This window comes from Anolis carolinensis, chromosome 3 (assembly GCF_035594765.1).
Source record: "Anolis carolinensis isolate JA03-04 chromosome 3, rAnoCar3.1.pri, whole genome shotgun sequence".
Taxonomy (NCBI): Eukaryota; Metazoa; Chordata; class Lepidosauria; order Squamata; family Dactyloidae; genus Anolis; species Anolis carolinensis.
In genome coordinates this window covers 128,339,706-128,356,031 of record NC_085843.1, presented here as the reverse complement: position 1 = coordinate 128,356,031, position 16,326 = coordinate 128,339,706, and the positions used below count along the sequence as shown (strand labels likewise).

The following is a 16,326-nucleotide window of genomic DNA, read 5'->3' as shown; positions in this document are numbered from 1 at the left end:
TCGTGATCGACTCTGGGGGTTGGTGCTCATCTCCATTTCTAAGCCAAAGAGCTGGCATTGTCCATAGACATCTCCAGGTCATGTGGCCAGCATGACTGCATGGAGCGCCGTTACCTTCCCACCGGAGCGGGACCTATTGATCTACTCACATTTTGCATGTTTTCGAACTGCTACATTGGCAGGAGCTGGGGCTAACAGCAGGCGCTCATTCCGCTCCCAGGATTTGAACCTGGCACCTTTCAGTCTGTAAGTTCAGTAGCTCAGCGCTTTAACACACTGTGCCACTAGGGGCCCCTTTATACTAATATACACACATTCATATCTTCCAGCTATCTAAATCCTCCACTATCCATCTCCTCCAACTGTCCTAAATTGGCAGGCATAGTCCATATTAACCCTTTGCCATCATTCTTTTTCAGCTACTTTTAAAATGTCCCCATTTCTCTTTTCTCCTCCCAATTTATCCATCAGTCTTAGGGCCTTTCCACACAGCCATATAACCCAGCTTTAGTTTACTTCAACTGGTGCAAACGGAGGCCTCTTCTCCACTGCCATATAAAATCCAGATGATCTGCTTTGAACTGGATTATATGGCAATGTAGACTCATATAATCCAGTTCAAAACAGATAATGTGGATTATCTGCTTTGGTAATCTGGATTATATGGCAGCGTAGAAGGGGCCTTAGAATACCACTTGCATAACCTCCTAGAAAGTTCAGTGTGGCTTTGACACCAGCGTAGTATAACAAAACATTTCTGGCTATTGATTCTGCTTACTAATATTCTGCTGTCTTCTGTTTTCTTCTAGGGTCTTTGTCTTGCAACAGCACTGTTAGAACTCTGCTACTTTCGAATTGGATGTTTCAAAACACCATCTATTTAATAGCAAAAGGATCTGAATCCCACTCTGGGCTTTTTGTTTCATTGATTCAATCCCTGGACGCCTGTAATATGATAAATGCGTGGAAACTTGAAAATGGTATTTTGTTTACCCGCCTTTGCAGCTGCCAAAACAGCTGCCATTCAGCTTCTTTTCATTTTCTTTTTTTTCCCTTAAGGAAACAAGGGTCTCTTATCTGACAGGGCAGCAAAACAGCCCTATTCCCACAACTACAGCAATGCATCTCAAATGTGAACTTTGCAAAGAGGGGAAAACTGCAAAATTTTAGATAAAGACCAAATAAGAATGTACAAAGATAAAACAATTGTCCCTCATTGTTTAATGTTTTATTTTAAAAACAAAGAGACAGGTCTTTGGTGTTTCATCCAAATCCTTTCAAGATCACATGCAGAAACTGCAAGTCCATTTTAAAAATGCTGACCATGTAGAGGACCTTAGATTACAATCCCTTTCTCATTATGTAAATATGTAAGCAAAAAAATCAAGTCTAGGAGTAACATTTGAGGCACAGCACCAAATGGTGCAATATATTAATTTCAGAACTCCAGCCAGCCATGTCCTTCTCCAGAATGCCCCATTTCATTCACTGATCCCAGTGATTTTCCTCAGCAGTAACAACATTCAATCAGCATTTTGGATTTTTGAGATGCCACTTTGAGCTCCCCCCTACCAAGCCCGTACCAGGGGAGATTCAGGGTTCAAACTACTCCCAAAGAGTTTTTTACTCTTCAGGTAAAAAAAAAAAATCCCTAGTTTGCTCATGGATTTTAACTGCTTAACCAAATCCCCATGCCACATCTACAAGAAGCAAAATTTAGACTCTCTCTAGAACTGCAAGCACAATCTCAACCAAGTTTTGATTATTCACACTGTCATTACCTACCTTTCTACCAATTTACATTGCATTAGCAGCAATAGCTGGCATAGTGGAAGTGACCAAGTTGGCCTACCCACAGCCAGCAGACAAAGCCCACGGTACGGGGATAGGTGTTTTGACCTGAATTGCAGGTCAAAACTGTGGAAACTGTGGTTTTTCCCACTGGTTCATCTAATCCAAGTCCTGCCAAATAAACCATGGAACCAGAGCAAAGACAAGAAGCTCTGTCATTGTTAGACCTTGGACTTTATATGAACAAGACTGTTTCTGATGACCAAGTGGAAGCTCAATTAGTGCAAAATCCACAGACTCCATTGCCAGGATAGTATTTCCTGTAGATAAGAAGAGGTATCTTAGGTTTTAAACCAAAATGGTTCAGCAGATTTCCCTGGCTAGTATACACATAGCACAAGGCGCACTCTGTAAGTACTGTGTGGTGTTTGGAGGAGAATTAGAGGTAAAGGTGCTCATGAGAAGCTTGGTGCATTGGTTGCTAAACCATTTGTGTGATGGAAAGATGCAATACAGGTCTTCAATAGACACCAAAACACAGAGTACCACCACAATAACTTGTGCTTGGCTGAATACTTCTTGCTATTTCGCAGTGTAAAGAATATAAGAAGAAAGCAGAAGGAAACAGAAAGAAACTTCTGCCAATTGTGGAAACTACTATTCTTTGTGGCCAACAAGAACTGGCTTTGAGAGGGAGCAATGATTCAGGATCTATTACCTGTGAAGAACCTTTGTATAATGGCGGTAATTTCAGGCTTTGTTGAGATCTTGTGCCTGATCAGGATACACTGACCTCAAAAGTCATCTCGGGGGGTGGGGGGGGGGGTTCAACCCATCCCAATAAGTTTTTCTGGCTATGGGCCTGCCCCCAACCAAACCCACCCCCAGCTATTTGCAGTTCTTTTTGAGTTTTTTTTTCCAAAACTGCTGAAGCTTCCTTCTTGTTTATGGATTATGCTCCTTAGTGAGAATTCATGTTTGCTGAGAGTGACTGGCTGTTAGTATCAATATATTCAGGATGACGAACCTAACTGCCTGTGGAGGGCATTAGTGCAGCAAATGGTGGTTTGAATGTGGATTCCCCTTATTGATCAACTGTGGAAGCTTGCTCCTTAAAATCAATGTCAAGGAATATTTCAAGTCAAGATAAAATCAAAAGAAAGATGCATATGGAATCAAAAGGTTACACTGCTGTAATGTATTCTACATCACTTTTGAAGAGTGTTTGGAAGTTAATGCCTGGAGCAAAATGCAGCAATCAAGATGCAAATGAAACCCCCTCCTTCATCCCAACTGCCACTGCCCTGGCCTCAAAGAGAGAGAAGAAGAGGAATTTCTGCTAGACTTAATTCCCTCCCACACTGCCCTTCCCTTTTCTTTTGATGATATAGCTTTGAGATTTCTACCTTCAGCTAGGGTAAAACTCTTTCATCTGGACTACAATTGGCAGAATTTACCTATACAACGCTTACAAGTGTTTGGAGGTGTGTCAGTACAGTGACATCTTGAGAAATTAAATGTTCTGCGTTCCAGGCTAACTCAGCCCTGTACAGGATCTCAATGAAAGTTAGTTTTAAAATGTTATTGCCTATTTATTGCCCTTTGTCTCTGGTCCTCAAGAAGGAGATTGAACTTTTCCTGCATTAATATCCCTCCAGACCATCAGAAGTTAATATCTGAGCCAAAAAGTAAGCCTTTCTTTTCCTATAAATTTTAACTTCTTTGCCTGATGAAGAAGCCAGTGAAGTTTCAAAAATTTGCATGGTGTATTTTGTGCTTCTCTCATTGTCTAACGGGTGTCATTCTTTTGTGGCTTTTGCATTTTGTTGTAATTTATCATCTTGGCTCCATCTCAATGTTGTTTTCTCACAAGGCTCCCAATCTCCAGCTGTAAAGTGTTAGTGAATTTGTCCCTTTTGTAGCAGTCACTTGCTTCTTAATGGATCCAAGCACCTAAACTGGTCTAAGCAGGACTCCAGCACCATATGAGGCCTGAAGGAGGATGGGGAAGACGCTGGCATGCTCTATGCAAGGTGCAGTTGCACTTTTCATTGAAGTTCAGTGCTTGGCCAGGTATGGTGGCTACAGAAGCTTAACAGCACCTCATGCAACATAACAAAGAAGGGTCATAACTTACAAAGTGACACTTTAAAAGTAACATAGAATCATAGAGTTGGAAGAGACCTCGTGGTCCATCCAGCCCAACCCCCTGCTAAGAAGCAAAAACATCACATTCAAAGCACCCCTGACAGATGGTCATCCAGCCTCTGCTGAAAAGCCTCCAAAGAAGCAGCCTCCACCACATACTGGGGCAGATAGTTCCACTGCTTAACAGCTCTCACAGTGAAGTTCTTCCTAATGTTCAGGTGGAATCTCCTTTCCTGTAGTTTGAAGCCGTTGTTCCGCGTCCTAGTCTCCACGGCAGCAGAAAACAAGCTTGCTCCCTCCTCCCTATGATTTCCTTTCACATATTTACACATAGCCATGGCCATCATGTCTCCTCTTAGACTTCTCTTCTGCAGGCTAAACATGCCCAGCTTTTTAAGCCGCTCCTCATAGGGCTTGTTCTCCAGACCCTTGATCATTTTGGCCGTCCTTCTCTGGACACATTCCAGCTTGTCAACATCTCCTTTCAATTGCAGTGCCCAGAATTGGACACAGTGTGATTCCAGGTGTAGTCTTATCAGGGCTGAATAGAGGGGTAACATGACTTCCCTGGATCTAGACACTATACTCCTATTTATGCAGGCCAAAATCCCATTGGCTTTTTTTTTTGCCACAGCACCGTATTGTTAGCTCATGTTTAACTTGAGCCAGCAATGCGATGCGGTAGCAAATGTTTCTGTATTTGATTGTAGTGTTTAGCCATTACTGCATTGTTATTCTTCTATATTCCTCATAATGTCCCCCTGAAGCCACAGGTCTGCAGCTTGTGAGTCTCCTGGACTCTGCACTGAATCTGGAGGCCCAGGTGTCTGTGGTGGCCGGGAAGGCCTTTGCACAATTAAAACTTGTGTGCCAACTGTGCCCATTCCTTGAGAAGCCAGATATCACAACTGTGACACATGCCTTAGTTACATCCTGTCTGGATTACTGTAACATACTCTATGTGGAGCTGCCATTGAAGAGTGATTGGAAACTTCAGCTGGTCCAAAGAGCTGCAGTCATAAAAATGCTACTAACTATACTCATAAAGTGATTCTATCCCCAGTTATAATGTTAGTTTTAGAATATAATTTTGTTGCATCTTCATTACTTTAAAAATAATATTTTGCTTCAACATTTCAAAAGAGGCTTTGATTTTTTATTTAAAAACCATTCTGATTAAGATAAGGTACTAACTGCTGTTACCCCATGCAAAATGGGGAGCAGGCATGCATTGCCAAATGAGAGGAAATACAAGCTTGGATGGATTTTGTACACACACAAACACACACACACACACACACACATATTCCTAACTGCAAATTCTTTCTCTCTTTTTAATAGTTACTAGATTGAAAAAGAAATCAGGATGAAGACCTGCAGGCAGAAAGCCAAACAACTCCTGATTATCTCCAGTTTAGCTTAAAACAAGTGGAAAGTAAATTGCTTAAAAACCTCTTGAGAGGCTGCAGGTTTCGGTCCTTGAGGACTGTGCCATGATTACGTGGTACTCTGGGGCTGTTTCTAACAGCATTTTGTTCAATAGTAAGTGAAGAGAAGGGTGAGGGGTGGTTTTGTTTTGCTTTGCTTCATCTTTATCAAAGTTCAAGATGAGGGCAGAGGCAGCATTACTTCACTTACTTTATACCCAGGGGTCCTTTTCCCACAATATAATTCCACTTTAAATGCCATAATTGCATCCAATGGAATCCTAATGTTTGTAGGTGAGACAGCTCTAGGGGAGTAATAGTAGCACCAATCTACTTTGGTCAGACATCTGGAATGCCGTGTCCAGTTCTGGGCACCAGAATTCAATAAGAATATTGACAAGCTAGAACATATCCAAAATAATCCAAGGTTTGGTATCCAAGCCCTTTGAGGAATAGCTTAGGGAACTCGATATGTTTAGCTTGGAGAAAAGAAGGCTGAAAGGGGACATGATAGCCATGTTTAAATATCTGAAGAGAGGGAACAAGTTTGTTTTCTGATGCTCTAGAGACTAGGGCATTGGGTTTAAACGGGTTTAAACTAAGATGCCACCTCAACATGAGAAAGAACTTTTTAACAGTAAGAGCTGTTCAACAGTGCAAATGGCTGCCTCAAAGTGTAGTGGAGTCTCCATATCTGGGTCCCAGATTATCCCACAGATAATTTCTTGTGTACTTTTGAATGTCTGACTTTTTCTTAATAACTATCACTGCAAGTAGAGCTCACTGGAGAAAGGTCAGCATAGAAAAACCTAACAATTCCAGCTTGACTGAGACCTGTTCCTAGTTACCTGTTCATGTGGTGTATAATCCTTCAGGCCTTGAGGACAAGTTTTAATTTCTTCAGTGTTGGGCTTTCTCTCAGTCTGTCCACCAAATTCTATTCAAGGAGTCAAGAAACTAAAAAAAAAAAAAAAGAATATTACAACCTCATCAGACGAAGGTGAAGTCAGCGGCATGTGCTGGATTGCCTCTTCCTTTATGACGAAGTCCATCAGCTCCCATCCCACAATGCACTGCAACTTCTGGTGGGGCTCCATCATAAAGGAGAAGGTGAACCAGCACATGTCACCACCACAGCAACACAGGAGACTTCCCATGTTGCCTTGAATCAATGGGGGGAAGCCGGGTGGCGAACGCTTCCCCCCATGGGATTTAGATGTGGATGAATTGGGCAATGTGGAGCATGGGGCGATGGGTTCCCCACACCCCTGGGCGGGCACCGGCGGAATTGCCATGATCCGTGGTGATTGTAGCAGCAGGTGTGAAGAGATTCTTAAACACATATTTATATGTTCCATGAGGATGTTTCAGAAATTATCCCTATTTGTGTCTTTTGAGGAGTAAATGTCATGGACAGCTTGGAAAGCATGGATGAGGAGATGCTGATGGAAGGCCCAGCGGTCGAGTTGGAACCCAACAATGCCCAGCAGCTCCCTCGATCAAGCTTTCAAGAAGCAGCCCTGGAAGAAGCTATTACTTCTTATTTATTTATTTATTTATTTAGCCATATTTGTACCCTGCCCTTCTCACCCCAAAGGGCACTCAGTGGCCCTTAGTCTGCAGAACAAGTAAAAGCGAGTTGCTCTGAGCAGGCTGAGGAAGAGTTAAGTCTTCTAGCTTTCATGGACCTGGAACAAAGAGGTCTCAGCTATGGAGGTCCTTGAGATTAGCTGAGAAGAGAGCCAGAAACAGGGAACACCTGTGAATTAAAGATTTAAGGAGCTCGGGATGGTACTTGTTGTTAGCTGCAACATCAGTTCTAGAAGCTATGAATTGGGGTCGAGGCTTCTGAGAGTAAGTCAACATGCTCAATGGGACATAAATCCAGATAATAATGAACCATTCGTTTTTTTAATCAATTACATAATAAACTTTTTTAAAAGAAATTTTTATTTTCCCACCTATGTTATCAATAAAATGAATCCAGATAAAGATTTCTCTAATGCCTCAGTTTGAAGTGTGGTTCAGATCAAGAGTTTCCATTTTTGCAGTTTAGTTTAAGAAAGTCAGTCGCTCAATTGTTAATTGAACAAGGGGCACTTCTTTCATTTGGTCCTCTCTGTGTAATCCTATACAAATGCAGTAAGCTCAACTGGAAAAATTGACACCTCCTTTTGAGTAGACACATATAAGACTATATTCTGAGAAACATTTTTTACAAATTTACCTAGAAGTAAGACTCTTTGAATTGAACTCTCAACTCATTTTGCATGTGACTGTATTGTTCATTGTTCATTACATATGATTCAGCTGATTCATATCCGCCATGTGTGTACTTGGAAGGATTTGCTAGACATTTCAATAGGATTGACTTATAGGTGAGTGCTTCCAGCCTTAAATTTGAATCTTTGGCCATCAGTCCAAGAGTTAAAAAAAAGTTATCCTTTGCCAGCTAGTGTTAAATTCATGATTTGGGTTTTGAAATCCTTTTGAACACACAGACAGTGGAAAATATTTTTATCACTTTGGAGATCATTGTAAAGATTTCGTAACAAAGCACTTCTGTGTTTAAATCCACAGACCATGTTTGCCAGCAAGCATATATTTTATAAATGGACTTGAGCTGGTTTTTCCCACCCCCTCCATTTCAATGAAAAAAAGATACAATTTCTATTCAAAAGTGGGAAAGAGAGCATCTTTATTACAATCTCAACCTATTGTTCCATGATTTCCAAGCTGTGACCTGCCCTAGAAGTTCTGTCATTGTTCTAGTGGCTGACTGGCAGAGCATGAAACAAACATGTTAAATTTGAGAGGTTGACTGTAATGTTATTCTATCAAAATGGCAATTTCCGAAAGGGATTTGAAATGGAGCTTGCCATTCCTTAAAAATCAGGGAGGTCCACCCCTATTTGCCAAGATGGTCTCAAGCTCAAGCTGGTCCTAATATATCAACACAAAAACATTCCTTGCACTTTGGTTTATTTTTAGGCCTAATCTTAAACAGATTTGAAAGAAACATGCAACATGTTGAAGTTGTCTGGAGTTAGCACTGTTCAGCTGAAAGGGCTTCATCACAGTTTAATGAGCTACGGTGCACGAAACCTTCTAAAAAATATTAATTTTAAGGATGGTAAACCCCATCACAATAATAAAGATGACCAAACTCAAACAAAAAGAAGGCATCTATAAGTCTATATGGAAAGTATCACTAGTACTTTTTTTTTTGCAAGTATGTAAACCATGAGGAGGAGGAGGAGGAGGAGGAGGAGGAGGAGGAGGAGGAGGAGGAGGAGGAGGAGGAGGGAGAAGAAGAAGAAGAAGAAGAAGAAGAAGAAGAAGAAGAAGAAGAAGAAGAAGAAACTTTATTCTTATATCCCACCCCATCTCCCTGAAGAGATTTGGGGCGGCTTACATGGGGACCAAGCCCAGTAATACAACAATAAAATACAACAACATAAGATACATTCAAGTACAATGAATTAATACATAAAACATATAAAAATCATAAAAGCATAAACTCAACAGCAAACAATAACCAATAACCAATGGCTGGGTACAATGGGTGTGTTCAAAAATTGGAGGCAAGATAAAAAATTATACATGAGCAATATATTTCAAGGTCACTAATAAGATGGGCCAGTAATAAAGTACAGTGGCTGGGTATAGGTGGAGATAAAAGGACTCCGTCAAATTGTGCCGAATTACTCAAAAGCACATTGAAATAACCAGATTTTCAGGTCTTTCCTGAATGTGCTTTCTTTCCCAGTTAATTCTGCTTTCTCTCTGCTTTTCCTCTCCTCATGGCAAGAGGTCATTAATTTAAAGAGGAGAGGCAGCCTTTTTGGCTTTGACTTGCTTCCTTGCGCTGAAAAGATGACTTTCAAAGGCTTCCTAGATTTACAAAATGCAAATGAAAAAGTATTGGGGAAGTCTCGATTCTTACATTTTTGGTGTGGCCCATGCCCACATGTTGGCTATTGCCTCGTACGTACAAATGTAATGAATTTGATATGACTTACGAAGACTAACAAGAAAAATGCACACCCCTACTAAACATGTCTTAAGTCTAGATTTATCTTTGATTTGGAAATCACCAAGAAGCCTATGAACATTCCCAAAAAACCCCCCAGCAATAATTAACATAATTGCCGTTGGGCTTTGGTTTAGCATTCATTTCAATACTCAAATTAGAACCTGCATCTTCTAGAGAATAGTATACTATATTAAATATAATCACTGAGGACCTCATCGGACGGAGCGAGGTGGGGGGAGGGGGAATGGGGAAAACCCATTCCCTCCTGTATTTCCCTGTCTTTAGGGATGGCCAGCCATCCGTCATGCTTACTGCATCTTTCCCCTGTCTTCTCCCTGCTTTACTTTGTCTTTCTCTGTCAGGAGTCTATTGACAGCCAACTCCTGATAGATCTTTGGGTTCTGTTCCCATTCACTTGGGAAATGGAGCACCACAGAGTCCCACTGGAAGAACCCTTACATCATCTGATATCCTCTGGGGGACTCCCATAGGGGTCAGTTTCCCAAGGGAATGGATGTAGCTATGAGTATGATTTTGCTGTTTTCTGTCCAAGCTATTTTGGACCCAGTTCCTCGCCTCACTCTACAACTGGCAGTGTTTTCTGGTCACTTCTGGTTTTGAAGAACAAAAACACCTTCCCCCAAGTGTAAAACTGGGAGAATGTGATTAAAATCCCCCCTCTTCTAGAGGAGGGTTTCTGAACCATAGTTACCTAGTATCCTAGAGTTCTATGTGAGGCTGCTATGAATCCCACAAGACTTTTTATTTGAGGAGTATTTCTAATAATTGCTATGCAGATATTCCTTGAAGCCTGAAAATTATTTTAAGAGTTCATCCAGGTGGAAAAGGTTGAGAAATACAGTTTCAGAGAACATGACAGCATTTCAAACTAAAAATAATGGGTGATGATGGGGAGGTTATCCCAGGACCTGTGGGAGCTTTAGAAGGGAAAAACATTAGTGGTGAGTCCCAAAGCAGCCTAATGTGCACTATATATGTTCAATAGCCAAAGAATGCTGACAATCAGTTAGGATCATAGAAAATGGCAGTAGGGATAACTGAATAAAATGAAGCTTATAGAAAGAGGAACAGAGAATTCCCTAGAAACCAAATAGAAGTCCTTCTTTCTTGTTGCTGGTCCCAGTCATATTAGAATATCACAAAATCTGGAAGACTGGATGTTTGAAATACACATGTGCAGAAGAGAAGCCTGCAGAAGAGAAGGCTGAGTAGAGACATCATAGTCATGTGTAAATATGTGAGGGGAAGTCATAGGGAGGAGGGACTAAGCTTGTTTTTTGCTGCCCTGGAGACTCCACCTGAACATCAGGAAGAACTTCCTCACTGTGGGGGCTGTTCGGCACTGGAACTCTCTGCCTCAGAGTGTGGTGGAGACTCCTTCTTTGGAGGCTTTTTAGCAGAGGCTGGATGGCCATCTGTCGGGGGTGCTTTGAATGCAATTTCCTGCTTCTTGGCAGGGGGTTGGGCTGGATGGCCCATGAGGTCTCTTCCAACTCTATGATTCTATGTGTATTTACACATATGAAATAGTACAAGACAAGTCAGTTTTCCTTCAGTTCTAGAAATCTTCAGTAAGACACATTAGACAAGTAATTGGGAACATCTCCGAAACACTGGATTTGTGAAGTGGGATTTTTGTGTGTGAGAGAGGGGGTTATTTGCACCTAGTGAAGCTATTTTTAAGTTCTGCAGAAAACTAATCCTTCTCCAATCCTTTGAGTAAGAGCTGTAAAAATATTTTTGCTAAGGAAAGGTATCAGCCTTTTAATCTTGCATGCATTGATAAAAGGCAAAGGAGGGGGGAAACTCCTTTTCACAGCACAAAACAGAGAAGAAACAAAGTCTTCTTTGTTTGCAGGAATATTGCACCTGTGTTAACTTCACTGCTGACATCCTTCGTAGAAATTTGATTTCCCATCCCCCCTTCCCCACCCACTTTCATTATTTCTCCTGCTGAGGAATTTGTGGTACGCAAGCCATCTTTCTTGTCACTGACAAATTTCTTTCTTCGACTGTGCAGAAAAGGGAGAAAGAAAGAACAGCCCTTCCTCGGCTATGCTACCATCAGCAAGCCCTCTCAGCGGTGCACCTGTGCCTTGTAACAATATCCAGTCTTTTGCAGGGGCAGCTTCATACCTGCCTGACAGACCCGGGAGATCAATTTCCTGCCCTTCGAAAGCTCAGGGTTACAGTCTGGTTGGAGGAGAGAAGATCTTTGAGACAGCCAGCGGCACAACAGGCAGAAAGGAATGTTGTGGGTTTCCTTCAAAGGGGAAAGTCGGAAATTCAGCTTCCACTTTATGTAGGGCTATCTGTTTTGACCTTGCTATGTAGGAAGCTTTCACAGAGCAACCCAAGCCCTTAACTTGTCTGAGGGATGAGAAACTTTTGGTTTGCAATACATTCAGATCTGGCTAATGCCCTCTCCCCAGTTGCCCCTAACCTTCCTCAGGCTTCTATCTCCGTTCATCCATCCATGTTCTATCTGGAGACAGCCAAACAACCTGGAGGAGGAACTCTAGGTTGGATCACTCTCATCCTACAGCAGATTTGGTTCCCACTGCAACTAGAAAAGAACCTGCCTGTAATAAAGGCTTCCCCAAGACCACACTTCCCAGGCCCCTTCTATATTGCCATATAAAATCCAGGTTATCTGCTTTGAACTGGATTATATGGCAGTGTAGAAGGGGCCCTAGGCTATTTCCCATCCTTCCTATCCTGCAACTGGCCAGCTATTGAACAGGCCCTGAGACCATTAAAACATATGTACATATCTTTAATGCTTAAATATCCCAAAGGCATTAAATTCCTCCAGGACAGCTCTTTGATGGCATCTGAGGGAAGCATACCATAGAATCACCTGAAAGAGTTAGCAAATTTCTAGGGACCATTTTTTCCTCAGCACAGATAAGGATTCTGTGGATGTGACAGTTTTAGTTTCATTAAAACAGTTGTGCTGACCCCCCATGGGAGAGTTGATTCAATGGATCTACTCCATTTGGAACTAACTAATAGGATTCCAGCCATGCAGTTAATATATTCTTTAATGGCACATAGCTTTGGTCAGTGTACCAATTTACTATTTTCTTTTCCCTTATTGCAAAAACAATGACCATGCATTTTCCATCACATAGTGGGACAATAAGCAAGCCTGTTACTTGTTGCTGTAAGTAGCAAAATACAAATGCAGCTATGGCAATTCACTGTTTGTAGCTTGCTAAACAAAATCAGATTGCTGAAGTAGAAACTTTGGCCCCTTCTACACTGCCATATTAAATCCAGATTATCTGCTTTGAACTGGACTATATGGTAGTATGGTCTCAGATAATCCAGCTCAAAGAAGATAATGTGGATTATCTGCTTTAATAATCTGGGTTTTATGGCAGTGTAAAAGGGGCTCTAATCTTAGCAGGGCCAGCCTTATGGATTTCAAGTTTCAGTTCAATATGCTTTAATAATTCTCCACAATAACAGAAAAATTGCAAATCTAGAAACACATTTCCCCTGGAAATCTAGTTTCCTATGTGCAATGAACTTTTGTCTTACATCTAGTTCCCAGTCCTTAGTATGGCTCACTGAATCAATTGCTGTAAGGTCTATACATATCCCATTGGTTCAGGTAAACTCTATTGATTCAACGAGTCTACTATACTTGGTACTGGCAATTGGAATTAGTCGTTTAAAAAAAAATGTGAAGGATCATTTGAATTTGTAATCAGTGACTGAAAACCAAAAATAGTATAGCTCACAAGAAGTTACCACACAATTCTCTTGAATGTATAACCTAGCCCTAACTTCCTCTGGATCAGGGCCAGTTTATGTAGCTGCACTGAGGTTAGAGCATTAAGCCATAATGATCTTATTATAATCGGCCACTCTGAAATCCTTGGAGTATAAGGTAATTGTGAATTGTTATATGTAAATATTTGCAGAATAAATTTAGTTCCATCACTCTGAACAGCATGCTGATCCAGGGCCCTTTCCTATGCTGCAGTAAATTTTCATCCATGACATTTAAAAAGTCAGGCCTGACATTTTTCAACTTAATGGTCAGGATGATGTTTCTGAGATTTGCAAACCTTTCCATATGCTACAGCTTTATGGTATAGAAACAATTACTGTTAGGCTCATAGATCTCCCGACAATGTTTTTCCATATAGTTTGCCTATAAGGTTTAAAGTTTTTCAGCCATTATTGCTTTGGATTCTGTTATTACATTTACATTACATTAGTATTCCATCATTTCTTCAAGCAGTGTAGACTATAGCAAAGGAGAATACAATTATTTTCATAATTAACCTATGAGTTAGGTTAGACTGAGACAAAGAGTCATAATATCCTAAGGTCATCCAATGAGTTTTATGGCTTAACAACAAAGTTATTTTAAACTGAATGCAGTATCCACTGCAATTGCTTATTTCTACCTTTGAGACAGCCATGGTTTTCATTTAAGCCTATGGTTTACAGTATCATAAACTGCTGACAGGTCTATGAAGACAGCTCCTGTAATCTGCTGTCTTTAAAAACCATGTTCTATGTGCTGAGTCAGGTTCAGCATTTGTGATCTTCAGCTTTTGCCTTTCCTGAAACCAGCTTGCTGTAGGATCATAAATAGGACTATTTTTTCCATAATTCTGTGCAGGATAAATCTCTCCAGAGTGTTATAAAGATGGCACAACAAGGAAATTGATCTATAGCTTTTTGGATCATTACAGTCTTTGCCTGGTTTTAAAATGGCTATGACTCTTGCTTTCCTCCAGATTTTAGGGATCTGACAGGATGCAATGCAATTGTTCATCAGCTTCAGCCAGCACCTTGTTTTGGGCCAAAGTTTTTAATTTGATCCATCTGTAGATCATCCTGACCAGCTGTTTTGCCATTTTTACATTTATTGAGAGCCATTTCCAATTTGGTAGATGTAAAAGGTTCATGAAGGTTATTGTTCTCATTATCAGGTTGTCTGACTATTGGTTTCCTTCCTAGTTTTGTGGCAAGGTTGGGTTTCCCATTCTTCAGAAATTGATACACTATCTGATCTGCCTTTATGTTGGCATGGATATTAGTTTGTGAGAGTTCATTGTTCAACCATCTTAACAGTCTCCACGCCTTCTGACTACTCCTGCCCATATTGACTTCTGTTATCACCTTTATCCACTGTTCTTTCTTGGCTTCAGAGATGGAGGACAGAATGCTCTGCACTGCCTGAAGAGTTTGCTCACTAAATGTGTCTTCATTGTGGAGCATGTAATTGTCTTCTGACAAGGCAGCTGTATCAGGGGTGTTGCTCTGAAGGTAGTGTGTTCTGCAATCTCTCGGTATAGAAGCCCGTGAGCAGGTTTTTACTATATCGATAAAAAGCTCATATTCCTCAGGGATTGGGGTGACCAATATGACCCTAATCCTGACTCTCGTGTATGTGAGGCAGCAAGAGTTCTGATCCTGCTTCCTTCTCAAACAGGGTAATAAAGCACACCAATGAAGGTTCAAGTGATTTCTACATGCAGGCAGAAAGCAAAACAGATTGAGCTAAATAGATCTGAGAAAGAGAGGTAAAAAAACAAGACAGAATGCATGCATTACAGGTGTCCCTCTGTCCTCAATTGCACTATATACATATTATTATATAGCTTGCGCCTGAGCCATATAGGTCTTTATAGGTCAAATTAATCAGCTCTTTGAATTGTGCCTGGAAACAGATCTGCACGCCAGTGGAGATGTTGCAAAGGGGGGATTGTGCACTCTCTGTCACCATCCATAGTCAATAATCTGGCAACAGTTCTTTGGATCAGCTGAATTTTTCTGAAAACTCTTCAAAGTCAGCCCTAGATATAGCACATTACAGTAATCCAAATGGTATGTAACTAAGGGCCCTTCCAGACAGGCCCTATATCTCAGGATCTGATTCCAGATTTTCTGTTTATCCCAGATTATCTGGCAGTGTGGACTCATATAATCCAGTTTAAAGCAGAAAACTTGGGGTCATATCCTGGGATGTGGGGCCTGTCTGGAAGGGCTCTAAGGCATGTATCACCATGGCCAGATCCGTATCTAAAGAAACAAGTGCAGTTGGCACACAAACTTTAACTTTGCAAAGGCATTCCTAGCCACCACAGAAACCTGGGAATTCAGATTCATTGTCGAATCTAGGAGTACCTGTAACCTACAGACCTTTGTATTCAGGGGCAATGTAACCCCATCTAGCACTGAGTGGATTCCAATTCCCTAATCTGACTTCCAACAGACCAAATGCACCTCTATCTTGTCTGGATTAAGTTTCAATTTGTTTACAATCATCAAGTCCATTACTGATGACAGACTGATTTAAAACCTGGATAGGTTCCTTGGCTTTGGGTGAAAAGGAGTAGTAGAGTTGGGTGTCATCTACATATAAAGCAACCAACAAGACTCCTGTTGCGTCCTGGCTACCTTGACCAAAAGAACTGAGGGGAAGTGAGTGCCATCCATATCTGCAGGCTGCCCCAGCCCAAGATATACAAGATGCCATGTAAACAATTGTGGATGGTTCAAGTTCAGACCTGACCCAACTTTTTAAATGGGCCAATTTGCTCTGCATTCTGGGAGGACATTTGGAGCAACCTGTGACTTTGGTGAATGCATTTCAATGCAACATTTATCAGCTTTGCCCCACATTAAAGGCCCTTCCACATAGCCATATAACCCAGAATATCAGGGCAGGTAATCCACAATATCTGCTTTGAACTCAGTTATCTGAGTCCACACTGCCATATAATCCTGTTCAATGCAGATCTTACACAGCTGTGTTGAAGGGGCCTAATCCAGATCAGGGATTTTGAAGTTCCTTAACCACAATATTGTATAGAATTTGTGAAAGAGTAAAGACTTTATAGAGAAAGGGGAAAGGAGAGAAAGAGAAATGACAGA

The 16,326-nt window shown here is 41.1% G+C and overlaps 1 long non-coding RNA gene across 1 annotated transcript in view; it reads right to left on the bottom strand.

The window, feature by feature from the left end:
- The window catches only part of LOC134297581 (uncharacterized), a 47,292-nt gene extending 40,865 nt beyond the window's left edge, over nt 1–6,427 (bottom strand). The window contains exon 1 of the long non-coding RNA XR_010004378.1: nt 6,215–6,427. This is a non-coding gene — a long non-coding RNA (uncharacterized LOC134297581). The remainder of the gene's footprint in view (nt 1–6,214) is intronic.
- Nucleotides 6,428–16,326: the final 9,899 nt, after the last annotated feature.